The 27,979-nt window shown below is 34.8% G+C and overlaps 1 long non-coding RNA gene across 2 annotated transcripts in view; it reads left to right on the forward strand.

Annotated features, from left to right (window-relative positions):
• The window catches only part of LOC126640497 (uncharacterized), a 97,449-nt gene that overhangs the window by 17,101 nt on the left and 52,369 nt on the right, over positions 1-27,979 (forward strand). The window contains exons 3-6 of one of the 2 annotated variants that reach the window (XR_007629079.1): positions 10,407-10,448; positions 14,882-14,919; positions 16,960-17,019; positions 18,570-18,661. This is a non-coding gene — a long non-coding RNA (uncharacterized LOC126640497). The remainder of the gene's footprint in view (positions 1-10,406; positions 10,449-14,881; positions 14,920-16,959; positions 17,020-18,569; positions 18,662-27,979) is intronic. The other variant, XR_007629078.1, reaches the window with a different exon arrangement.

The raw sequence follows: 27,979 nt of genomic DNA on the forward strand, positions 1-27,979 counted from the left end.
GCCAACATTAAATTTTCTCTAACAACATATTGAGGTATTTTTAGTGGGTTGGGTTTTTCTCTTGTTTGTTTTTAAGAGTTCCTATACAGTCTCAGAGGTATTTTTTTATTTATTTTATAAAACTTTTATTCATGAGTCAAAATCTGATAGAATTAGTTGCTTTATAACTCAAACTTCAGAAACTTGAAACTATTTATTGATTTCTGCAAAAAACTACTAAACTGTTCCTTTTTGTATTGTCCTACAAGGGCTGAAGCTGTAGTCCACTCTACTGGTTTTGGCTGGGAAAGAGTTAATTTTCTTCATAGTAGTTTGCAGAGTGCTATGTTTTTGATTTGTGATCAAAGCAGTGTTGATAACACAATAATGTTTTACCCAGTGACAGAGTATTTTCTGCTTCTCATACTGCCTTGCCAGTGAGCAGACTGGGGATACACAAGAAGTTGGAAGGGACACAGAGAGGACAACTGAACCCAACTGACCGAAAGGATATCCCACACCATGTGGAGTCATGCTTAGAAGAGGGAGGAGGAGGGGAACACTTGGAGCGATGGCATTTGTCTTACCAATTCACAGTTGCATGTGATGGAGCCCTGCTTTCATGGAGATGGCTGAACACCTGCCTGCCCATGGGAAGTGGTGAATGACTTCCTTATTTTGCTGTGCTGGGGCATACAGCTTTTACCTTCCCTACTAAACTGTCTTTATCTCAACCCATGAGTGTTCTCACTTTTACCTTTTGGATTCTCTTCCCCGTCACTCTGTGGGAGAGTGAATGAGCAGCTCTGGTGCTTAGCTGCCTACTGGATTAAACCACAACATCTGGTTAAATATTTTTACCTCCTGAATAATGTAAATTTATTGCTGTTTAGAATCCCAGCAAATTCCTTTCACTCCAAATTTCTCCTTGATTATGTTTCAACCTATAACTGGTGAAGAATTCACCTGTTAAACTCCTGCTAATGAAATGATTTTTAGTAAGTAAACTTCAGGCTATTTTGTGAAACAACAAATTTGATTACAATAAATGTTAATTGTTCTTTTCAGAAGCACAAGTTGAAACATAGATTTTAATGCAGTCTATCAGTTACACAAAATACTACTGCATTCTTTGGATAAATTTTTCTGTATGTATGTATTGCAAATATCTAATTGTAAACAAACATTCTTGGTCATTTTATAGACTTGAAGTAGTTGAATGCTTTGAGAAATGGCATCACCTGAGAATCTCCTTGCATTAAACACAGTTGCTTATTGAAGTTTGGGTTTAAAAGTTTCTACATTGTGATTAGTTGGTTTTTTTTGTTTTGATTTGTTTTGTTTTGTTTTGTTTTGTTTTGTTTTGTTTTTTCTATTGCAATCAAAATGCTATCGTGGTGATTCTGTGAGATTCCGCAGTACACAGATCTCACAATTGCACTTTATTCTAAAAGAAAGATCTCATCTTTGGGAAGCTTCTTTTCTCTTTAGCCCATTGCAGGAAATCTATGTTCACTGATTCCCTAGATGAAGCAGGATGAATTACAAATAGGAGAGCAAAGAGAACAGTTTATAAATACACTGAATTCCTTTGGATTCCCCAGTCCATTCTCTTCAGCAAAGCACATTGTCTGCAAACATCAAAGAGGTGCTGTACGTTTCCAAGTCTGCTGGAGGATTAGGGAATTGTAACTTTAAAGTTTTGCTTGCATGTTGGCTTTCAGTATTCTTGAATGAAAAAGCTACTGTAGATTTTGAGAAGTTTTCTCCTATAGAAGTTGGATGCAAACACCCCCTAGATCTAACACTTTTGGAAGGTGATAGAAGTTTGATAAAAGATATTACACATGAATTGTGGATATCATAGTGGTGGGCCACAAAATGTGGAAAAAGGGAGAACAGGACCAGATTAATCTTCCTAGTTATAGTGCTGTTTTATTCACCTAGACACCTTCATCTATCATTGTTTCTGCTGATTTTCCTCTTAGGTCTGAGCAAACAATGAGCACAAGAGGACAAAGATGATCTACCCTCCCCCTACCAAAAAAGATAACATATGAAGGACTAGCAGGGCACTTGTGACAGTCTGACTGCCAGTGACCAGGGTACTTACTCATGTCAATCAGCAACACACAAAAGATCATCTCACAAAAAAAAAATTAAAATATTTTCTGGTCCCAAATGACGAGCATAAAAAGAGACTTGGGAGAAACCAAATACAGTAACTGTAAAAAAAGGAAAGAGAGTGAGTGTAGCACTGCTGAAGATGGCATATATAGGAAAACCGAAGTGCGGCACCAAATAGACCATTGCTAGTGTGACCATTTGTATGAGTCAGTGCATAAGACAGAGTCAAGAAGTGTCTTTGTTCTGACACAGTATGACTGTTCTAGTCAGAGTCTCCCTTTGGATAATGAAACTTGACTCTGGAAAATAAACATTTTGATGTAACAAGCCACCATCCTCTGAAGTTCTTTGCTGGAACGAGATGTGTGCGCAGTGTGAAACACAGTTTGGAAATAGGTCAATGGAGGCAGAAACTTTCACCATTTGAAAGAGATAAATTGCTTCTTGGTGCTAGAACTGCTTCTCTTTTCTCATCCAAACCAAAAATCCAAATTATCTAGAATGGAAGAAAAATAAAACCATGTAACAATACTGAGAATATGGCACATTTGGAAGTGTGGAAAACTGGAAAATTCTTCTTATTGTCATCTTTCTCTTGCCAGCAGAAATTATGCCATCATCAATTTATCTTTAGTGTCTTTCCTCCTTGAGATATAACTCTTTCACTATATTTCCAACTTTGAATGTAAGCTTACAATAGAACACTTGCAAATGCAATGATTTCTTCTCAGATATTTTACTCTATACCCATACCATATTTCTTCTGAAAGCCCTTGTGCTAAAGTCAGAGTATTGAATAAGCTAATATTTATATATTCAAGCCTGTACACGAGAATGACCCAGAAACTGAAAATCAACCTTTCACCTTTTCTGGTCTTCCTCTAAAACACCTATCACTACAGCTGCTGATTTCAATTTTCATTTGAAAATTTAATTCCTATTTCTGTTTATTACACATCCTCAGCATCAGATTAAAAAATTCCATTCTTTCTTCAGATCCATTTTGCATTTAGTAATTAACATTATTCTAGTTTGTTGTGTTTCAGAGGGAATCTCAAGACCTTCATACTTTTTTCCATCTTGGAAAACTACTTATTGGCCTTGAGGCAGGGCAACTTGCCTACTGACAGCAATTATCACACAAACCATTCATTTTACCTAGTTCCTGTTTTAAAAAGTAATTTTAGTGGATTGATTTGCAAGATTTTTTTTTCTATTATGCTTATTATGGTACAGTTAGTAAAACCAGAATACCAGACCAATTATGGACTCATCCACTACCTTTGATATGTAGGATTTTTACTTTAACTTCAGAGGCTGAATTTTCAAACATAAATCTTTCTTCCTCTCCCCTCTCCATGGTAACCACTTCTTCCTTTTTCTTTTCCTCCCAAATAAGCTGTTTGTGTTTACCAATATTTTTATCTTGCCTAGGCAAATAAATGTCAGCTTGAATTCATGCCCAGCGCTCATGGATGTTATCATGTGCTTTGTTTCTTTAGATGTACGTTCAAGCACAACACTAGCATATCGTGTGTAGGTTCTTTGGTAAAATAGGTTCTATCTATTTGTACAGCATTAAATTACTTTTTGCCACCATACATTGGTTAAACAAGATAGTGAAAAGGCAAGTGAATAGAGCAGATGCATTCTTGGAAAATTTATGTATGTGTGTATATAAATAATCAATTTTCACATACATTTATTGATCTATTGATCTGTCTTTCTGACTTTTTTTTTTTTTTTTTTCCAAATTGTTCTGGTTCTGTGCTTTTGTGCCTGCTGGAGACTGCAACTGATATAGACTGAGGTCAGCAGAGAAATTCATATGACTTTAATAGACAGAGATCAATTCCATAGAGTGTTAAACTTAAAACATCCATTTTGTTTGAGAAGTATTGCCCATTGCTTTAAGCTTTGTAACTGTCTTTAAAGTATGGACAGACTTATGTCTTTTGATGCCTTATTTTTCAATACTTTCATATCAGGAGTTAGGGTTTGAACTTTCTTTTTAATTTGTTTTCTTTTTATTTTTGTTTCTTCTGTTGTGTCTGTTAGACTTTTTTTTTTTCCATTTTTCTCATTCTCATATTTTTTTCCTTCTCCTTTCCAGCTTTTTTCTCAAATGTGTAAAAGCACAGTACTTGAGTTTCTGACAATTATAGTTAGTGTCAGCTCTCTTTTTCTTCTTGTGCTGAACCAGCTTTTAAAAGCCACACCAGCTCTCTCAGTAGGTGACTGCTGACTTGTACTGCTAGAAAATCATGTCTTTCCAGACAGTCAATGCCAGAGGAGGAAAGCTGCCTTGTGGCAGTTTTAATGACCTAAATTGAACTGATACAATTGGGTGAGAAAGGCTTGTGCATTACACAGCTGATTAAGAATTGCATAATCTATAATGCTATTGCACCAGGGAGCGCCAAGTGACTCTGTGTCAGTAAATGAGGAAAACATATTTAGCAGCATGGAAATTCACACTTGAGACTCTTTCTTGGTGTTTTACAGTTACTGTATTTTTCACCAAAACCAGTTATGTCTGAATAAATAAAAGGATACCAGCAGTGTATATATTAAAGACAGCAGAGCACCAAGTTGCTATTTATCTTTATTTTCTGACAATAGATCATTGGCATTTTATTCCCAGGGTACTAGTTAAGAGTGTTCTAAAGAAGTGACTCAAATATCATGACTCAGTGGCTCTCAAAGCAGTCTGCTGGGGAATATTCTCAGACTTCAAAATATATTCTAGAATTTCTTTTTTTTTTTTTTTTACTTTTATGTTAAGAAGAAAGATTTTTAAATATGGAGTACATTATCAGAGTACTTAGGCTGCATGTTGTTAATGCACTTGGGCTCTCTTTTGGCCACGATAGGAATTTTTCTTAGATGAGAAAAAAACCTCACCTGTACAGAAGCTGGTGTGACATGGGGAAAGAGATGTACAGGGATAGGGAGGAGGGATTTTGGCTGAGTTGCAGTGCATGGGCAACTAAATGAGACGTTTATGTGTTTACAGAGGAGTAAGAGAGAAAAGAACATGTTCTACAAAAAAATTTACATAATTTCAGTTCCACAGAAAAGGGATACAAAGAGTATTTTTTAACTGAGAGAAACTGTTTGTTCTTCCTTTGCTAGTCCTTTCCTGCCATGTAGGGCAGATTGTTAAGTTAACGCACTCAAAGTGCTGAAATCCCTATCCGGCCCTTCTTATTCAAGCAAAGCTGTCACTGATTTCAATGGCAGCTCTGCCTGATTAAAGAGAAATGAATAGAGCCCTGAAGCAATGGTGTTTTGTCCTTGTCTTTGCTCTTCTGGCCCATAACCATTACTTTTAAAGAGCTTGAAGCAATACTGGCACCAGCAGTGTTTCAGGTGAACAAGCAAAAGGATAAAAAACAATACCATGAGTTGTTTTAACTAAATGCTACTACAAGAAAAGCCAGTGTGTATCATACTGAGAGAACTGAAAAAGGAAGAACACACAGAAGTATTTTTCAAGTTTCAGTAGTGTTTTAAATACATTAAACTTCAACATATCATAAAAATATGTAAGCTTTGTTACTACTTCTATTAATATTCATATGAGTACGTTAAGTGGAACAGTATGCATATGCTTATTCCAAGGTTATAACAACTGCATTGTTAACTCCATTCCAGTATTGACAGACATTAGAAATATTACTAGTTATTCTTTTTTAATTGTCACACTGGAATTGCTAAAAAAAAGTCACACTGTTTTATATAAAGAGCTGAGGCAGGGATTTTTAGAATTAAGAGCATAACTCTTCACAGTATTAACTGAGAAATATGATTGAATAAAGGTTTGAATTGACATTTTCATTGTCTGAACTCGAAGGTACGCAGCAGTGGGACTGTTATGATTAAATATAAATACTTATATTGGTGTCCATCACTCTATAGTCTTTTTCTAGTGGAGTAAAATAACTGGCTTTAAGATTTCTATCTCCATTTTCAAGTAGGAGTATCACTATATATAAGGAGATTATCCTGACTATTTCAGAGATGAACCCTGTGCTTTCAATCAGAACATGTTTAAAATACTTACGTTATAATATATAGGTGCAGGATCATAGCTACTGGAGGTGGTTTCACCTTGGACAGTAAGACTGATTGTTAAAAAAAAAAAATCTAACATGCTTATTCCTTCTCCTTTTTTCTTCCACTCCTGGAACAACTCAAGCTCAGTATCAGAAGTCCCCAGCAGAGGAAATTCCTTGTCCCAGATCTCACCTTACACTGATCTTCCCCCAGGCTAGCTGACATTAATTGGTCAAAGTATTGTTCTTCTCTGCTGCTACATGTTAAATGTGTAGCAGTATTTTCAAAACAAATCTATGCCTGTTATTTAACTCAAGAGATAGAGAACACATAAAGCAAAGGGTTAAATCAATAGAATCATGTGCACAGTCTTCCTCTTCCTGGTTGTTTGTTTGTTTTTTTTTTTTTTTTTTTTGGTGTGTTTTCTTTGTTTGTTTGTTTTGTTTTATTTTAACATGTGGGTTCAAAATTCTCATTGGTAACATATCTACCTGGGAACATCTACAAGACAAGTCTATCATACCTTTATTTTTTCCAATTCTGGACTATGTCCTTTAAAATTACAATATAAGGAATATAATGAATACATTCAGCTTTAGCTTGAATCCATTGTCCAATACTGTCTTTCAGGATAGAGCCTCTTAGACATATCTGTTCTGTTTAGACCAGAAGAATAAATCAAGAGTCCTGATAGAAAAAGCTATTTTGACAGGATCAGAACAAATAGGAAATAAATTTCCCACAAGGATACCTTATTCTCTCAGCAGTTTTTCCTCTGTTTTAAGGATCTAAGGAGAAAAAAACAGCACCTAAAGGAACTAGATGTGCTCCATACTTTCAGCCAAGAAACTATCATACAAATAACTTGAATGTATTTGGTATTCCAATAAAACCTAGACTGAGATTTCCTCACTTTTTCTAATGTTTAGAAGATTTTGCAAAATACTGAAATCTGGCCTTGTTCTCCTCCCATAGCTTTTTTGGGTGTCTTGATGATCCCATCAGATCAAGCCATCACAATTCAATTTATTTTTCATGCAGTAATTTTTTAGCAAACCCATAAAAAGAAAAAAATTACTCGCTCACTGCAACATGGATTCATGTTTCCCAAATCATATAAACATTCACAAAGCTGGTCGAAATTTATGGACTGGTGTGTTGTGGGTAACATTATTTCTACTAAAAGAATGTTTTTATGTAGCACCCAGCAGAATACAGTTAATAATGCATTGCTTAGCATTTTGAATAATTTTAGCAAAGGAATCATTTTAGCACTATAAACTTACTTGAGACAACAGTTTCCCCTACAGACCTTCTTTATGGCTCTGCTCATAAATGCATTACTTATCTTGTTGACATACCTCTCCACCTTTCTTTTCGTAGTAAATATAAAACAAGATTAAGTAAATGAAAAAGGTGTTTTCATCAGTGAAAAATTTTGAGGTGTTGACAGAATGCATTCTTAAAAGGCTCTTTCAATTGAAGCTTATTTAATGCACCTGATTTGATTGGAATTCATTGTAGAGAGTTGTCAAAAGCCTGTATATTTCTAGTCTTCTGCTTAAGTTCTCTAGATGGTTAAATTCTCTCTTTCTTCTGCTTGATTCTCTTTGACTTCTTTTTTCTCAAATCTAATTGACCAATACTGTACCCTGATGAATATATTCAATAGAATATTTCCTTAATTTACTTTTCCAAACCTGTGCTACACATTCTGCCAGTTTCTGTACTCCTGTATGTATCATCTTCCTCAAAGTTTTCTCTATAGTCCAGGAGCTTAAGTCTTACCGAGATCAAATTTACAGACATAGAATGGCTCAGATCATAAGTTTTTAGTTTCTCCATTCAATAATGCCTTCCTGACATCATGAAATTACAAAAATCATCTGCTATCAAGACTGAAATTCCCATTTTCTATCACCTTTATGACTTAAGTGCCTTTTCTCTGATCCTCTCAGCAAACCCTGTGTTTGCAAGTGACTTGCTCTTGCTATTGCTGTGATCCTCTCACTTGGCAAAATCTTGTTAGTTCCGGTACTTTTTCCCCCAGGACATTTTTTTTTTCCAGCACAATCAATCTCCCCTTGCCTCTGAAGAATTTTAGTCTAGTACCTTCCACTTTTAAAAACATAGAACATAGAAACTGATAAAAAAGGAAAAGAAAAATCCAGTTCTCTGCAATACAGATCCTTGATAATATTATTACATTTATCTTTAAGAAACTCCAAACATCCTTGCAAAATCAAGAGCTGTTACTCCACACTCTCAAAGATTTTAATTATCTCTTTCTCTTTTAAAGTTAAAAACTTCAGGTTTGGCTTTATTTTAATTTGTTCCAGTGTTCTTAATGTTTGTTTTCACTTATTAGCCTTTCAACTCTGTACTGTCCCTAAAATAAAGAGTTGGGTTTGATTCCTTTGGTTTGCTGAAGAAACGTGTAGACTCTTTTCTCTTTGAATATATGGGCAATTATTGAAAATATTTCTCAATTTGAAGCTTAATTAAAATTATGATTAAATTTAAAAGCAACTTATTAGGCTTAATGGGGAAACCTCTCAGCTCTCCAGATGGATTTCTCTCTCTTCTGTACTATTATGTACTTTGTTTCTGCACGTTTCTCCTCTTCGGAGCAACCACATTATTGTGAAATTTCTTTTTTTTTTTTTTCTTTTTTACTAGTCAGATCAATCTTATCTGTAGGACAATCTGTAGAAAATACTGGCACAGCCACTTACAACGAACTATAAATGACTCACTTTTTACAAAAATGTTATGGTAAGCACAGACAAATATGAAAGCGATAAAAGCAATAAGTTGAAAATCAAATACATTTTGGAAAAAAATCTTACCTTAGTGAAATGACTGCATGAACATTTTTAATTGTCTGAAACTCAGCTATTAGAGACTAAGCAAGCTCAGGAACAAAATTAAGTCTTATAGAAATACTTATGCCTGTTTGGGGTTTAAGGGGGTTGGTTAGGTTTTTTGTTGGTTGCTTGTTTGGGTTTTGTACTTTACAGCTATGAAAGAAGTACTTATTTGGTATGAATATTAGGAATAAAAGCATACTTTTAATGTTGGTCATTACTAGTCTTATTAAACGTTTTAGACAAATGAAATAATGGGTCTATACAGAAATTGATTTCTATGTGTTTTTTCACCTAAAGTATAGTCTTTCTTTAATGCAGGCTTCTGTAGTGAGCTTTTTGAGCTTTCAAAGGAAATTTTTAAAGTCTAAATATTCAGTGTATAAATAAGGGAAGAATTGGTTCACTTCTTTACAAGAATTGGTTCACGTCTTTAGAGGCAAGATTAGTAAAAATATTTAGTGGCTCACAAAACAGCTTACAGGCTTTCTCAAGTTCTGTTTTCAATGTGACTGCCATAGAGCTTTATTTGCTTCCTGAAACAAGGATTAGATCAATTCAATCAATTTATTTTACTATAATTGGTGGGGGAAAAAAACCAAACCCAAACTCATAATGCTCAGCTGGCTACTTACTTACCTTGATCCCCTAATTGCCTTATGGGGTCTTGTATGTTGTCTTCTAATACTTCATGGATTATTAGGATACAGAATTACTTTATGGCACACATGGACCTTTTACTTTGTTGCAGAATAACACTTATACCTGCCATTCAAAAAGCAAAGAAGTTAAAACTCCAACTGAAAACATTCAGGGACACAGTCACACCATACGAAGTCTGTACTTTAGGACTGAGAAGGGGGTGGATGACAGACACTGTTAATAGATTATCATTATTCAGGATCCTTTCTAATCATTCTGTCTGGAGAATTTTTGGCAATTCTGTGCCAGAATTCATACGTATTCTTCAAAGAAAATAAATGGGAACACTAAAATTCTTCCAATTTTCATATCAGGAATATGAAAAAGCTAAGTTAGTAATAACTTGGAAGGGTAGATTTCAAATTCTACTTGAACAAGGTGATGGGAAAATATACAAATAAGAAACAACCCTGAATCTAGGCATCTACTTCTTCCTTTAAATTCTAAGATTACTACGTATTAAGAATTACTACAGTTCAAAACAAAAGAATCTCAACATGTTGAATTGATGAAAGCAACACTTTAAAGTGCTTTTATTTAGCATATATCTCATTGTAATTTATAAGCTATTAAATATTTGCAGAGCTTCTTTTATGTTATATCCTGTCCTGTTACTGGTTCTTCTTAAGCATTTCAACAACAAAAGTATTTATATATTTTTTTCTTTCACAGTTGAAAGCAAAACAAAAGGAACACCTGACACAAATCTCTGTGGTAATTACTGACTTCTAATTTCTTTTTTTTTCAGTCCAGTCTGTCCATTTCACTAAAGATGATATGGTTATGCCATTACTTTAATTATAATATTCAATATCTTATCAAAATGAAAAGTCAGTATATTTTCCTAAGGGCTATAATTCTATAGACTGCATGTCTGAAGTTCAGACACATTTTTAAGCATGCAACAGTGAAAGATTACCATTTGGGAATTAATGATTTGCAATATATATATTTATGGCTCAAGAGAAGATTTTCTTTGCTTTTTTTTTCTGTATTGTGTATACACAGTTTCTGTTTAGGAATAAGTTTTAAACAGATATCATTAATACACTGAAGAAAAGCTGAAAAAAGGTAAATTGCTCTTATTTTAGCTCTTTGTGGCTAAATACCCAAAATACAACCTTTTAAGAGACCAGGTTTTTTTTTTTTTTTTTTTTAATAGTCAGACCTTCATTGAAAATAGTATGAATTACACTATGGAAACATAGGCTTCTTTACCAAGTCATTTTTACTTGTTCTACTGTATTCATTTTTGTATTGTAACATTATTGTGTTAAGATTTCCTATTAGTAAAGTTCATGGCTGGGGAATTGATGTTTAGGGCAAAACTGGGTACAAAACCACAGGGCTACCTCTGTTCATTAGAAGGAAACAGGCAAACATAACTATAGGTCTGGAAGTATTAAAAACTATCCCTTGAGAAAACCTTTTAAGTGGATGAAGGGGAAAAAATAAAACCACATAACTTTTCTTATGGCCTTTCTTATTTAGATTTGGCTATTGGAACACTGACGGACAATACATAAATAACTACATGAGTGGTACTATGAGACTCCTAAAATACCTGTGTTTAGTGAGAGAAATTAATCACAAAGAGAGACTGAAATAGAAGTGTAGTTGCATTTTTTTATTTTTAACTGAATCTTCTGTTTTACTGGCACATGAACTCCAGTATTTGACTCCATTGGAAACAGTACAAGCTGCTCTTATTTCAACACAGTTGCTTGGGGCTGAGGCCTCTTACCTCTGAAAGTACTGAAAGTCTTTCTATAACATATGTTCTCTGACTGAGGATGTCTTATCTGATGATTTATTACTTCTTTTAACACTTCTCAGTGCAATACCTGTCACACTTTTCATAATTAATTTAATCTGATTACATTTGTCAGATATAGGAAAAACACACCATATCTAACCATGTAAATCTTAAACACTTTTTGTTTTTACTAATTTCTTTTTCTTTCTGACTCTCATTGGGCCAACCACAGCAGAATTCATCTCACCTAACCTTAGACTTTTTAAATTGATTCTTTAATCTTAGCTCCATCTAGAGACAATGAAAAGAGATAGAAATGCTTTAGAGAGTAATTTCTTCTACCTATTCTTGTAGTTAGAGTTGCTTCTCTCTCATCAGTAGAGGAAGATCCCTTTAATCTACATAAGTATGTGGTTTGTCAACCTTGACTGGCTACCAGCTACACCCAACTACTGTCTTAAAGAGGAATGGAAGAAAACAAGATGCAAAAAGTTGGGATAAGGATGGAGAGATCACTTATCAGTTAATGTCAAGCGCAAAGTAGACTCAAATTTAAGAAATTTAATTTAATTTGTTGTCAGTAAAAATAGATTTGGATAACGAGAAGTAAAGAACAGCATTATCCCCCACACTTTATTTTTCTCATGATCAACTTCACTCCTTCATTCCTAACTCCTTTATTTCCTTTCCCACACTGACACACAGCAAGCCACCCATAACATCTCCTCTCTACCACTTCTTCATCGTCAGGCTTTTCCCCCACTGTAGCCTGAGCTCTCCATTGTCTGCAGTCCTTCAGGAATATCTAACTTCTCTGGGGTGGGGTACTCCATGTGTATGCATATCTGCTCCACCATGGTCTTCCCTACAGGCTGCAGATACCTCCTTCTGCTCTTTCTTTGCTGTCCTTGGTGTCTACAGGGTTGCTTCTCACACTTCTTGTTCTGTCCTCCCTCTGTCAGATGTTTTATACCCTTAATTATATACCCTTTTCTCCCAAGGTGCCCCCACCTGAGCCATGTCCTGCTGTGGGTGGGTTGGAGCTGGCTGGAACCAGCTGTGTCTGGCACAGGGCAGCCCCAGCCTGTCCTCACAGAGTCCCCCTGCAGCCCCTGCTGTCTGCATCTTGCCAACTATGCCCAGAACAACACAATATCTTGTTGGTTTAAGATAGGTAACAGGAAAAAATTTCTGAGAGATGCAATCCTTAAAAAAGTAGGAGATGGGCTGATTTTGTGGAGGGGACTTTCAAGTGTACTTACACGTGTATAGCACATACATAGCCCCACAAGACACTTATCCAACCCAGTTTAAAAGTTTTGGCCAATACATTTATTTTGCATGCAGCTGATTGTTCATATTCAGTTTAGATGTGTATTTTCTTTTTTAAAAAAATATTATTTATTAATTTATTTTTTTTTCTTAAATTAATTGTCCTTGGATTGTTTTAACAGTCTATTTCAGGAGTTCAGAAGTCAGTTTTTAACGTTCAGAATACAGACCTTAAAAAAATTTTAGTGCAGAGACTTGATTTATTTGGATGTCAAATGAATAACTGAAATGTTAAAGATATTAGGAAGAAATTCTTTACTTTGAGGGTGACGTGACACTGGAACAGGTTACCCAGAGAAGTTGTAGAAGTGATCAAGGCCAGGTTGGATGAAGCTCTGAGCAACTGGGTCTAATGAAAGGTGTACCTGCTGATGGCAGGGAGGTTGGAAGTAGGTCATAATATCGTACAATCATTAAGGCTAGAAAAGACCTTTAAGATCATCAAGTCTAACCGTTAACCTAACACCGCTGTGTTCACTGCTAAACCATATCCCCACCTGCCCCAGCCACACATCTTTTGAACATTTTTTTTCATAATAGCTAACCTGAACCTCCCCTATAGCAAGTTGAGAACATTTCCTCTGATCTTAAAGTCCCTTTCAACTCAAACCATCTTATGATTCCATGATTCTATGATCTCTACAGATTAGCAAAGCTGGTGCCACTAATACAGTTTCTTCAAATGGAATGGAAAAACACACAAGTTATTGTCAGAAATATAATTAATATATGTTATATAGTAGTTTGACCTCTTTAGAGTTTCTGATATAAATAAAATATTAAAATTCACAGTTGTTGACTAGTACATGCAAATTATGGTATAACCTGTTGCCTGTTAAAGACCTGCATAAAAACATGTTTATCTAACTAGTTTCTGCACATCCTCAAGAAGGATGTTTCCAGTATAAAACCTTCTCAGAACTCAGTCAGATAAAATATTTGAAATAACTTAAAAAATATAAAGTATCTGTGGGAAAGAAGACATTGCTTAAGATGTCCTCCACTTACTGAATAAAAAAAAATTTACTTATTCTTAATTATTTAAGAATATTTCTTATCATTTTTCTACTGTAGTAACCTCAGAAAATATCCCAAACTAATTCACATGTTAATTTCAAATCTGATTAAGAATATTTAATACAATCCTTCATTATTGTTATGGAAGATGTTGAATAAATAACATTCCTTGCTTTGTTGCTAGTATATTTGCTACGGAAGGCTGATGATACCAACTCAAGGTACAAAAGCATTTGATATATCCCTCTGGAGTTTTTTACTCATCTATCTTTAAAATAATCATAGGATTGGATGGCTCAGGGAATGAGTAATCAGCGTCAGAGACCTTTCTTGCTTTCCTACTAAGACAAATCTTTCTTGACTTACTAGAAAAGGTTGTTACTAGATAACCATTTAATTAAATATGCTTATTTGTTAAACTTATTTGTGATCTCAGCCTATGGCACAGCCCTCACCTATAAAATTGTTCCATAGTACTATCAATAAAGTTGTCATGGACTGAAAGGGTATAGATACAGAACTGATTTTTTTTCCTCTCAGTCTCACAGGACAGTGTGGGAACCTTATGCTGCAGCTCCCCATGGTGCAAATAGAGTGTAATTATTTTCTGTGAATGACAGGAAAATGTTTCCATGGACATGAAAATTCACCTGTTTTAAAGTGAAGAAGGGCAGTATGTTGGAGGGAGCTCTGGCAGCAGAGGGTAGAACAACAGCATTACAAACATGTCAGACTTGAAAGAAGCTACATTAACAAGTCAATCTCAAGCAAGTAACCTCCTTTGGGAAGACTTTCTGAAAGGAGGAGTGCAGTTAGCAGTCTAGCTGTGTCACTTCTCGTTATACATTTTTTTGAAGCAGCCAACTTGGTCAAAAACATCCTCATTAAGTTTATTTTCTATTTTCAGCATGCATTTATTATACCTGATTTACTCCATTCTGCTTAATATGCCTGCTTTTAATTCATTTCTTGACTTTGCAAGCAAGACAGTAGCTGAACGTTTTCTGAATGTTTGTATGATGTGCATATCTCCTTTGTCTAGGTTGACAGCCATATCCTCTGAGAATTCCAATGAGTTAGGTAAGTCTTTACCTTCCTTGTCTCTCCTTAGACCATTTTAAAATAATGGCATTATGTTGGCTACTCTCCAGTCATCTAAGATTTCACTTGATCTATTTTGAAGAGCAGAAGTACATAAAAACATCTGCCAAAGCATCTTCAATTTCTGTCCTTATTTCCTTAACCCTTTTAGGCATATGCTGTTTGGTCATGGCCCAATCATTTTTAGAAACCATTTCACCATATAATAACCATACTGACACATTCTGTCCATATCCTAATTCCTAATCATCCATCTCCATAAATATGATTTCAGATGTAGTCAAATACCTACTCTAATCCTTTATAAGGCCATATATAACCATTATATAGTGTATCCCCAATCCCCTTAACACCCCTTCTAGGGGATAGGTTGCAACACGAAAGTTTCTTTTAACAGTGAGTATGTGTCCAGAGCTCAGGACTGGGCTAGAGAATTAGTTTTAATTCAGATTTTCAATTAATTTTCTGTTTATTTCCTGCTCTAAGGAGGAAGCAGCCCGCAAATGAATTACAGCTGATAGTTATTTGCTTCTTCATGACAACTTGCTGACCCAGGGCATTGTTCTCCTCAAAGACCTGCAGTCTGCAGGTTTGCAGCCTTGTCAAGGAAGCAAGAAGTACTTTCATATTTTTTTGTTTCTCTGCATAGGCATGTCAGAATCATCACAATTAGCTCCTGGAAGGACCTCAAGAAGTTATGTAGCCTGTCCTCTGGTGCCAGAGTAAAATTGTGTTTTCTACTCTTAATAACCTTCAGTTATGGAGATCCCATAACAACCTTGAGCAGTCTGTTCAATGTTTATTTAAACTTTAGGTTTTCAACCTCACCGTAATGTTTTATATAATTTTTAGAAAAAAATATTAAAAAATAATGTATGCTACTGCACACATTACAGCAGTTGAAAAACCTCTTAATGTTTCTGTGTGTGAGACACTGATTATGCCTAACAAAAGTTTAGAGACAGAGCCTGGGGCTGATCCTAAACACTTACAAGATCTATTTGATGTGAGTTGTCCCACAGAAATCAAGATGACAGCTGATTATAAATATTTTATATTGTCATCTACCAACGTTTTTTAGCTGTAAAAGCTTTCAATATTGAACAGTATGCTAATTCTGAGGTACTTTTATGAATGCAACACTGATCCTAGCTGGATCACATGCAGGAAGTGAAGCTAGAGCCTTTGAATTTAACAGAAAAGGCTGTTACTATCTGAGTCACATTCTTAGCTTTATCCACTTGAAAGAATTATTATATTAGGAAATCTCTCTATGCATCTTCTCTTCCTTATCACTGGACAAAGCCCAAAATGATGTTGACATGACTGCTTCAACCTAATGGTAGATATTTTAAAAAAACACAAAGCAATGCAACTCTATGATCCAGAAAAAGTTAGTATCATATAGTATTCTATACCAAATAATGATCCTCTGTGGAGTGTCAGTCATGGACTCTCACACTGAGAAAAAGGTTCACTTCAGTTACTTCCCTGAACTACAGGCTGAGACTGAACACCTTTGCAGGTACAACAGGTCATCTGGAGAATGCTGACTCATTATTCTGTTCTAATCTTTGTGTTTATTTTTTAAGAACTGATGCTTGAGTTTCATTAGGCTCAATGAAGATTTTGGCATTTAAAATTTAAAGAGTGGGATCTGAGTACTGACTGTGGTGACCCACTTCTTTTGAGTGTGTTAGTCATTCTGTGACCATTTAAAGACAATTTTTAATATCAGAATAGGTACCCTGGAATTCCACACTTTCTAAAGACACCTTTATAAAATCTGCCTCTGTCTCTAACACTAAAGATACTAATGGTTACTGAGCAGGCAAAGCATAATGACCCTGTGTTAAGGTAGGGAGAGGAAGTTATATTGAATTATATATACTAAAAACATGACCCAAATTCTTCTCTTTCCTTTTTTGTTGATGACAGCTGATAAAAGTATTTCTTAAAAAGTTTTTACCTTACTTTTTTTTAACTTTTTCATGTCTTTTGCTATGTTGAATCCTGGAGGAGAAGACCACAGCAGCATGCTCTTTTGTCTTACCTTGTTCCAATTGCAACTTGAGTCATGTAAGTCTGTATAACTCACGTTTGTATTACACTGCATTGCAAATTGAGGCCTAAGTCATTGTTATGCTTCCCAATTATATGCTGGAAATGAGTTGTGTACTTGAAGAAAAATAATTTCAGGAAAAAGCCCTATTAGAGTTCACAGAGTACTAACCATATTGTCATTTGTTACATTAAAATTTTAACAGGTGGGTCTCAAAGGCAAGTGTATCAACCCGAACATACCAAGAAATTTATATGGTCACACACACCATGTGATTGCACTCAAGATAATCTGTTCCATAAGTGTCCCTGGCACTGAGGTCAGGCTGACAGGTCTGTAGTTCCCCAGATCCTCCTTCTGACCCTTCTTGTAGATGGACATCGTATTTGCTAACATCCAGTCCAAGACTGCTGGTAAATATCTGGAAGTGGCTTGGTGAGCACTTCCACCAGCTCCTTCAATACCCTTGGGTGGATCCCAGCTGACCCCATAAACTTATGTGTGTCTAAGTGGTGTATCAAGTCACTGACCATTTGTCCTTGGATGATGGGGGATTCCTTCTGTTCCCCATCCCTGTTTTCCAGCTCAGGGGGCTGCATACCTGGAGAACAACTGGTCTCACAGACTGAGGCAAAGAAGGCGTTAAATACCTCTGCCTTTTCCTCACCCTTTGTCACTATGTTACCCCCTCCGCAACCAAAAAAGGATGGAGATTCATTACCCTTCTTTTGTTGCTGATGTGGCTAATAGAAACATTTTCATTGTCTTTCACAGCAGAGCCAGATTAAATTCTAGTTGGGCTATGTTCCCTCTAATTTTCTCCCTGGATAATGACACAGCATCCTTGTAGTCCTCCTGAGCTGCCTGTCTCTTCTTCCAAGTGTCATAAACACTCCTTTTTTCCCCGAGTTCCAGACAAAGCTCTCTGATCCGGCAGGTCAGTCTATCCCACCAGCTCATCTTTTGGAATATAGAGATGACCTGTTCCTGCACCTTTAAGATTTTCTTCTTGAAGAATTTCCAGCTTTCCTGGACCTTCCAGACTGCCTCCCAGGTACTCTGTTGACCAGGCTCTTAAACAAGGAGTCTACCCTTCAGAAAACCAAGGTGGTAGTTCTGTTCACTCCTGGCCTCACTTCTCCGACAGCTGAAAATTCTATCATTTTATTAATGGTATGCCCAAGACATCCTCTAACTAACCAAGATCACCACTTAGGAGTAACTAACAAGTGCTTGATTTCATAGATGGCATTCTGTGTGGTGTTAAGCTTCTTTGTTCTTTGCTGTGGTCATCAACAACACCTGCTTGGCAAAGTGCCTAGGACCTTCAAGGCTGGTAAGGAAGGGTTTAATTGGACTGGCACTCAGGAATCTTGAGACCAGTACAGAGTAGAAGAAGAAATACTTTTTATTTTTCTAGTTGGCTCACACGAAAGAAATGCATCACCCACTCAGCCACAGAGAATGGCTGTTTGCTTTATATAATAATATAAGTTATGCTAACCACATTACCAGGGGTGGGAAGCAGGGGAATACTGGTGACATATGGTATCTCCTTGGGCTCTAGGATTGATGAAATCTATTTTCTGCAGTAAGAAAGCACACTTTATATCAAATTAGCATCCCAAACTCTTTGCCAGGAGGAATCTTACGTTTAAGGTAAAGACTTCTACTTCTTCATTTGGATCATGTTAAGATCACTTTTATACTTTTTTTTGATAGTAGAATCTGCTTATCTTTTATTTTCTTTATTGTCTTGCAATTTGTTATCATATCTGAATTTACTACATATGTTCTGTTTTAAATACATAATATTTGTTCTTTGTTTTCTTTCTTATTTCTGTAACAGGCTTTATTTGATTGCTAAAAATCAGATTATCAAAAGAGAACACTATCTTGTCTTGGACCATTACATGTTGTGGACTGATAGTTGCTGCTCATTTCTTAATATGAAATGACTTGTCATAGCCATACATAATATAAATAAAGATTTTACCAGTAAATTTGGCAGTGGTTTATAATAGATGGATGACTTCCCTCTTTACGATACACTGAGACACATAGATTATTATTACTGCTTATAAATAATTGATTGTAAGCTAATTGATGTCATATGGTAAAGTGATTTTTTTTCCCTGAAAGAATAAGTATGTGATCATCTTCATTTGAATCTGAAATTCATTTGGAAACTTGCTTACTGAGAAAGTTGTTGTAATTGGCTGAATTAACTGCTAATTCTTAACCAAAAAAAAAAAAAAATCACTATGAAAAGACTTTAAAGGTTACTGGGATGAGGTGGTAGAAAGATTAAATAAAGAATAGTAGTGGGCATTATTTCTGTCTTATTCACTTATCTTGAAAATGAACCAAATATGAGATTATGCTTTTTTGACTTTTTAATGAGTTACTAGCATGATTGAGAGTCTATGTACCTTTTTTCCATCTTTACTGAATGAGGAAATCTGCCAAAATTTGTCATATGAATCACATTTAAGTCATCAAACATAATATTTACTCCTTCGAGAATTTTGTTGAAAAGACCGAAAGGATTATGTCTGAAGGAGGTCTTCAGACTTCTTCCATTTCAGCAGTTATTTAACAGTGTTGTGTACTTTATCCTGCTTCTGACTCCTGCTAAGAAGATGTGCATTTGATTTCTTCCTATTAGACTCATGAACAGTATAGGAAAAATGTCAAATTTACAACGGTAAGATTCATTTAGTTGGGTACACAATCATTCATCTTAATTATGTCTGACACCTTCACCATTATAAAATCAGTTTCCCAGAAGAAGAGAAACTCACACTCTGTCTCCTTTAGGAATCCTTCATTGAAGGAGACTAGTTATTTCAGTTCTCTGAGGAAGCTAATAGTGTAGTCGAAGGATCATGAAAAAAAAGAATAATGGCTCGTATTCATCAAGAACAGGGAAATACCACACTGCCATGCCTGGTAACCAGAACTCCTAATGCTGCTTTTTGGAGGGTAGTGGATTATAGTACGTAAGATTTTGAAGCAGGACATGTATAAACTTCTAATAAAAGACAATTCTTTTATATCTTTTTTGCCTTCATTGAAATAAATGATAGCTCATCACTGAACTCAGTGAGAAACTAAATTAGGTAATTTTTTTTTTTATTTTCCATGATGCATATTTTATTTATATTATGCAAAGGTAAAGAGATACTGAAACCACAAAAAAAGCCACTCTGAGCCTCTTGGTCATCTGTATATACTAGTTGTAAACAAATTAGGATGCCTTAACATATATATATGTAATAAAATACACTTTTTCTCTGATAAACAAATAATTATATAAAATAAAATAATTATTATTTGAAGCATCAGTAATGTAGAATTTTCACATTATATTAGAGAATGAATATTTCACTATTCACAAAAGGATAAGTAAAACTGTTGAGTTGGATGCCATATCAGATGAGGCACTAAACATGGTCTCTGTTTTTCAAATGGTCTTTTCCCCTCAAAGATAATAATACAGGAAGGTGTAAGAATTTAATTTTAAAATTTCACAATTTGTGGAGGGTAGAAGTTTAAATTTAAAAATGAATCTTAATAAATCCTCTTATATAAGTACATACATAAGATTTATAACCATTAGGTTACAAAGTCTCTGTAAATGTAGCACATCCCTCAAAACTGCTTCAACAAAAAACAGCGTTCAGAAGAGTATTAGGGTTAGGGTATAAAAAGGTTACCTTTATGCACTGCTCTCAGCTAAGAGGAAACCATTGCTGAATCTATATCTTATGAGACCATCTCATACTAAAAGAAAAATATCTCCTGCTTTTATCTTTCTCTGTTTAATATTTCTGCAGAATGAAACGCTGACTGATTTATTCAGGAAGTGTAAATGAGAAGCAAATACTTTTGATTTTTAAGAGATGGAGTGGTTCCGAAATGACAGAAAGTTGAAGCTGAATATGCGTCAGTATCCTCTGAGTAGATTAAGCATTTTTCATTCTATCCATTGTCTCTATGCTTTTTGAGGCAAGGACCTTCTATCAACATGTAAACAAAGTAAAGTTTCATAGCTCGATTTGAGGAAAAATCTTTGTAGTAGGATTGAGAATGATGATGATGATGCAGCTAAGACAGAGGCTGTGAACAAATTTAGTGCCCTAATATAGACAACTGTAATCAGAGGATTGGATTACATTTCAGTAACAATGCTGGCATAGTAGTTGCCAGTGAGATTGTAACTGCTTCATTACCCATGCTTGACCCCTTGTGATGAATATGCTGAGCCATTGTCAGATGACAGATTCAGATGGCAAGGGAACAAGCAAATTAATTACTTTCCTAAATTATATTTATCATCAGAATTGTAATGAAAAATAAAAAGTGCCACTGGGGTTGAAAAAGCCCAAACTAAGTGCCAAATTCTGATATACAGTCAATTGAATTGCTCTGGCTTCATAGTGAACTAAAATGTGCATTTTTCCTCAGACATTTAGAAATTTAAATGTTTGACTTTCTTCACACATGACAATTCTAGTCAATAGCTCTGTTGTGATGTGCAAAACATTATTTCTAAAGATAGGCTTATTTAATGAGCACTTACCTGGTTGTTTTTTCTTGAAGTCAAAACAGGGCCTCATTCAAGCAGTGCCAAAACATTTAGATAGCTTTGAATTAATTTTACATTTTCTTTTTTAAATGGTCTAACTTAGAAAAAAGATATATTTTAAATACTTTCCAAATTAAATGAGGTTTTTCCTGATTATTAAAAAGTTTACATTTAACTGTAATACTCTTTTACTATTTTTCTTTCCATAAGTGAGTAACTTGGTGTAATTAAGTTACTCACTTGCCATAAGTGAGTAACTTCCCATTAGTGCGTAACTTCCCATTAGTGCGTTTTAGTATTAAACTTAAAATGTCTACTATGGTAGCTGTTTCCAGTGCTCAATTGGTACTTTGAATGGCTAATATGCAAACTAACAGGAAGTAAATCTTATCCTTAAGCTCTTCAGGAAGATTTAAAATCCCTCACACCCCCCCACAACAAACAAGAAAAAGAACTAAAACCCAAAACCCAAATGAGCATATAATAATCAGAAAATTTGTGTTAAGAATTAGTCTGGTTGGAAATAATAACTTTAGGAAGCTATGGACAGGCAAGTGATTGTATATAAACTGTTGAAATCTAGATTATTATCAAGCTAAATCTAAAAGTGTTCCTTAACTGTGTCCCGATCCTCTGTCTAAAATGCAAAGACTCCATTTCATCTTCTTTCTGCATGGGCAAACCTAGGTTCCTGTGAAAGGAAAAGTCTGACAGAAAGTCAGTTCTATTACATCCAGCTTATCCCCCAAAATAAATGACCACAAGTACTATTCAGAGAAAACCAGTAGTGTAGATAGTAAGTTTACCTTTCTTCACTGGCACTACATGGATTCTGGACAATTGCTTTAGATGACTTCAGTGGGACTAAAGCTAAGTGGGATGTGTTACATGTAGATGCTTGGTTTGTAGCTAGCTCAAGACACAAGAAGTTTATTCTCCTCTTCACTTATTTAAGCTCCAGTTTTCCATCTCTATACTGTCTTTTGTCTTCATATTACCATCTATTCAAGACAAAGTTCATTTTATTGCATATTAACACGGTACATGAAAGAATCAGAACTCAGTCTTGATAAAGACCTTGGTGCACAACAGTTCAAAGATTGATTAACCAAAAGTAAATGAATGTTAACAAAGCTTAGGTTTGATTACCAAATAGCCCACCATAAAATGAATGTTCAAAATGCAAGTTTTTATTAATAAGAAATTCAACAATGTACCAGACAGCTTAATTCTTGTTTTCTCATTTTGTAAGAAATTGAACCTGCCAAGATTTAATTACATGTATAGCTTAACACCTTTCTAATGAGTCAGAGGACACTTAGCATATGCTACCCTGTGTGTCAAAGCTGGTGTCTCTTTTGTCCTTCTTCTGCCTTGTAGAGTATAGATTAACTTGGCTTTTCTCTTTAAAAGACTGGAGCAAAATTGATCCAGAGAGATGGTCTGTGATTAACATCAGAGAGGAAAATGTTCGTTTGCAAATATACTGGTGATGATTCATGTACCTTTAGATTAATAATACCTTGCATATTGCAAGCTATTAGAAATCTGAAACCCAATAAGATATTTGTGAAACAACTCTCCACCAGAATGTGTAATAAAATCTTAATTTGAATCTCTGACTAGACAGAATCAAAGTTACATTTATGTCTCTGCATTGAGGCTCCTGAAGGTTCCATTAAGGTTTCACTTCACCTAATAATGTCATGTTATGTATTAAACTTTAATTGTCGTTCTTTTACAGCTTGCTTGCTCCACTTATGGAGTTAAGAATAATTTTTTTGTTATAGGCAGGAAATGTACTACACAAATACAAATGCAGCTCCTCTGAGAACAGGTTTGATGAGACATGCAATGATGTACAGGTGAAATGCAAAACTAATGCATACTAGGCAATTTTGTAGATGAAGAAGAGAAGCAGTTGCTATGTGCATGAATATAGAATAGGGGAAGAAATCAGCATGGCTTTTGGAAAATTAATTCTTGCCTTACATACCTTGCAAAGAAGTCCACAAGTTTGTTAATAGGGTCAATCCCATTTAAATGTATTGTTAGATTGCCAAAAGACTTTTGACAGAGAAATAATCTCAGAAAAACTTTAGATGAGAATGAAAGTCCTTGCATGGTTAAGAAATAGAAAATAGTATGCATAGGTAAGTGATCAATTTTCATAGTGGAGAGAGTTCACATGGGAGATCCACATCAAGCTGTGCAAGATATACTGATGTGACCTTTGACAACAGTGAAATGACAAATTTTCTGATATTACTGTGTTATTCATTATAGCAAGTACAAGGACTGTCTGTGAATTCGTCGAAAGTCCTTACAATATTGGTGGGCAATAGATTCATTAAAACAAAATATATGAATAAAGAAGCTTATCACGTTGCATAAAGAATTATGTGCTCTGAGCTGACCACTGTGATTCAACCTGAAATCTGGGCTTTAAGATAAATTGTTCCATATGAACGTTTGTTCAGTATTTATTAGCAGTAGAAAACAAGCAAACCATCATAATGTCAAGGATTATTTGGAAGTAATAGAGAACTATTATAGTAGACTATAAAGAATTGGGTCACTATATGAATGCATATGCTGGATTTCTAAATGTCAGAAAAGTATATTGCAATGGAAAGCTTCAGAAAAAGGGAAATAAAGGAAACACATGAAATCAATCTGTGTGAGGAATGACTAAGCCACAGCTAAATAAACTTTGACTCTTTATTATAAGCAAAATATGAGTAAAGGAGAACTTGACAGAGGTTTATAGGATCAAGAGGGGCATGAAAAATATGGGCAAGGGGGCAAGGACGATATGGATTGATTTTCTGTTGTTTTTATCAACACATGATTGAAGAGACATTAGGTGAAGTCAGGAGGAGAAAGGCTGAAACACGGGAACATGATGCTTCAAACAATGGGTTATCAAGCTGTCTTCAGTCTATGAAACTGTTAAAGTTTAACAAGTTTGGCAGAGTCTGACAATTAATGGAAGAAAAATCACAGAACCTCTGAGGTTGGAAGGAATCCCTGGATATTATCTAGTTTAACATCCTTCCTCAATCATGGTCAGCTGTCATAAGTTGTTCCATGTCTCCACAGATGAAGCCTCCACAACCTGTTTGGGCAATTTGTTCCTGTATTTGATCACCCTCACAGTATTTTCTTTCTCTAATGCTTAAATGGAATTCAGTATCTGATCACTGTGTATTGTCCTGTCACTGAACAACCCTGGGGAGAGTCTGAATCCATCTTTTTTACCTCCTTCCAGCACATATTTGTTCTTCAAGGGAAAAGTGCTTGTCGCCAGAACCTTGACCAAAAACATAATAAAAGCAAATAAATGGATCATGTAGATCTTATCTTGCTACTTAAACTCTTTACTTGCTTTGAGTCAGTTCATAAAATATTTCAGGCTATCCAGAGATAATTAGTTATATTTGTTATTCTTTCTGTAATGCAGTGAGAATATATAAGAACAAAAGAAGGAAAAAATCCCACAAACAACCCCCTTTAACATCCTCAAGTTTAGAAATCTCAGATATGTTTGGAATGGTACATACATGTTCTGACATTATAATAACACAATATCTGCACTGTGGAACCTCTGTATAATCGATGAAACAAGACTGGCATGTAATTGAAGGGTAGAAACATGACAGTAGGAAAGAGAAGAGATTGTTTTCGTAAAAATTGGATAATCTCGAACAAAGGAAAGTTTAGACTGATTATAGGGAAACATTCCAGAACACACAACATCTTTTCACAATGGAAAATAGCCTGTCTAGACATGTGGCACCTACTCTATATTTGAGCTTTTAAAAGCTAACTTGAGCAAAACATTCTTAACACACACTTTAAAGAAACCAGTAATAGCAGAAAGGTGGAGAAGTCAATAAGAAGTCAGAAAACAGAACATGGTTAGTTCCAATCCTGATATATTGTAAATGAAAACTCTCCTTCCTGAGAGAGTACAATAAAAAAGAACACATGGGAGACAGGAACCCCAAGTGCTAGGTTGTCGTGTCAGTAGTTACTATACCTGTGCAAAACCATGTCCTGAGGAAAAAAAAAAAATCAGAAAGTCTTGATTTCAGTCATTTCACCACAATTCCATATTTTAGCACTTTCCATAAATTTGATTGCAGTGAGACAATGTGAAAAAAAAAAAAAAAGAAAGAAAAAATCCTCACCCAAAACAAACAAAACCAAGCCCTCACTGGTTTTACCTGTCTTGTGTCCTTCCTGAGATGCTGGAACAGCAGAACATGCTAGCACTTCTCTGTTGATTTCAGTGATCTGACTTTTGATTTTAAGGTTAGCTGCCCATCATCATTTAAATATATTTCTCATTACCATTTCAATCATGTTAAAACAATCCTGCTGACTGGATATTTTGATATTATTTAGTACAAGTCCCCTGGGATAGAGTAAGTAGGAGTGGGAGTGTGCATTCTATTTTTAGAGTGCATTTTCTATATGAGTCACTTCACTTTGTGACACAAAATTTATAAAATAACATTTGGATTTTGCCTGCTTTTGGGGAGGTCAAAGTATGAGAAGTCTTTATTATCTATCCTGTTACCTAAAAAGTATTACATTTTTTAGATAATATGACAAAATTCTTCTTTTCATTTACATGAACAAAAGAAAAAGGAAAAATTCAATGAAATCTTTATTTTATTTTAATAATTAAAAATCCTTTATTTGAATAAAGCTGCTTCTGCCTGTTACAAACCAGACAAATCAAAATGACAAATAATTGGCAAATTATACCATTCAACAATTTAGCAAGAAGATCATCAGTTATTTCACAAAGAGGAAATGGTTACTTTGGAGGTTATTATTCTATATTATTATCATATAGTCACATCTCTTGTTGCAAATTAATTATAAGGACAAAAAAAGTAAAAATGTTCCTTCTTAACTCACTCTTTTGCTAGTCAGGATTGTGTCATCTAGTTCTAGATTTTGAAATTTGTGATCAAAAAGAGGCTAATATCACTCTATAAATTTGAATATTTACAAATCATCACAATTTTCTTTGTATATATAATCTAATCTACAATAGAGAAGAAATGATAAAAACTTTTAGACTAGAGATATAAAAACCACTATTGAGTCAAATTTAAACAATCTCAAAATTGTTTTGTTCAATTTCAACTTTCATTTGAGTGTTTAATTGTACTCATTATCTGCTTTCAAAGCAAATACAATTGCATTTAAAAATAGACAAGAGGAAAAAAATGCTTAACTGATGATCTGTGTTTGTACTTACTGGCCACTATGACAACTTTAGCTTATTATTATTGTAATTGATTTTATAACACTGAAAATGCAAGAGTATAGAAAGAGGCCTTGCATATAAAGAGCTTATTGAAATAACTATTTCTTTCTGTTATGCGGTTATCAAACATGAAAAAAAGTGCAGCAATTCACTTCTTAAATGTATTCACAGTTAGGGTTGAAAAGGACCCCTGAAAGTCATCTAAACCAAGCTTCCTGCCAAGGCAGGGACACCTAGAGCAGGTTACACAGGGACACCTCCAGAGAGGGAGATTTCATTACCTCTCTGGGCACCCTGTTCCATTGCTCAACCACCATCAATGTAAAGAAGTTCTTCCTTCTATTGAGGTGGAACTTCTTGTGTTTTAGTTTATGGTCATTACTCCTTATTCTTTTACTGGGCACCACTGGAAAAAGTCTGGCACCACCCTCTTGGAACTCTCCTTTGAGATATTTATACGTATTGATAAGATCCCCTCCCCGTCTTTTCTTCTCTAGACTCAACAGAGTGATATTAATGATAGTTTAGATTGTAAAGAATAATCTCCTGTCTGAACTGGAAACCTTTAAGCCAAGTTTTAGCTTAGGGTTACTTTCGTTATTTTTGTTATTCTTCTGGGAAGAATGTCAATGTTATTTTTATCTATAAACCTCAGGAAAAGGAATGAGATACACAAGGATGTATACCTAAGTTAGATTCAGTACAGCTAAGATTAGGGATTTTGCTTAAATGTCTAAGTAGAGCAATAAAATTTAGGAGAATTTAATTTAGGTCCCATATTTTTTAATTACAAGAATATAAAACTTTCAGAATAACATTATTAACCTAGAGAAAGGGCAAGAAAATTTTTCTTTATTTCAAGCAACAAACTTTCCTGTATTAACTCTATGGTAAGAATTGTGAGGCTGTTCCATAGACAACAGCATATATATATATATATTTTTGTTTGTTTGTTTTGGTTTGGATTTTTTTTGTTTGTTTGTGTGTGGAGATGAATGGATTGGCCAAGTTTCTCCTTCCAATTCCATTTGTACTAAGTTAGTCTCTTTGCTGTAACAAAGTGAGGCCTTTCACTGCTAAAGCTTTACCTATTGATACC

The sequence above is a fragment of the Myiozetetes cayanensis genome, unplaced genomic scaffold (genome assembly GCF_022539395.1).
Source record: "Myiozetetes cayanensis isolate MyiCay16 unplaced genomic scaffold, myiCay2020 scf2-11, whole genome shotgun sequence".
Taxonomy (NCBI): Eukaryota; Metazoa; Chordata; class Aves; order Passeriformes; family Tyrannidae; genus Myiozetetes; species Myiozetetes cayanensis.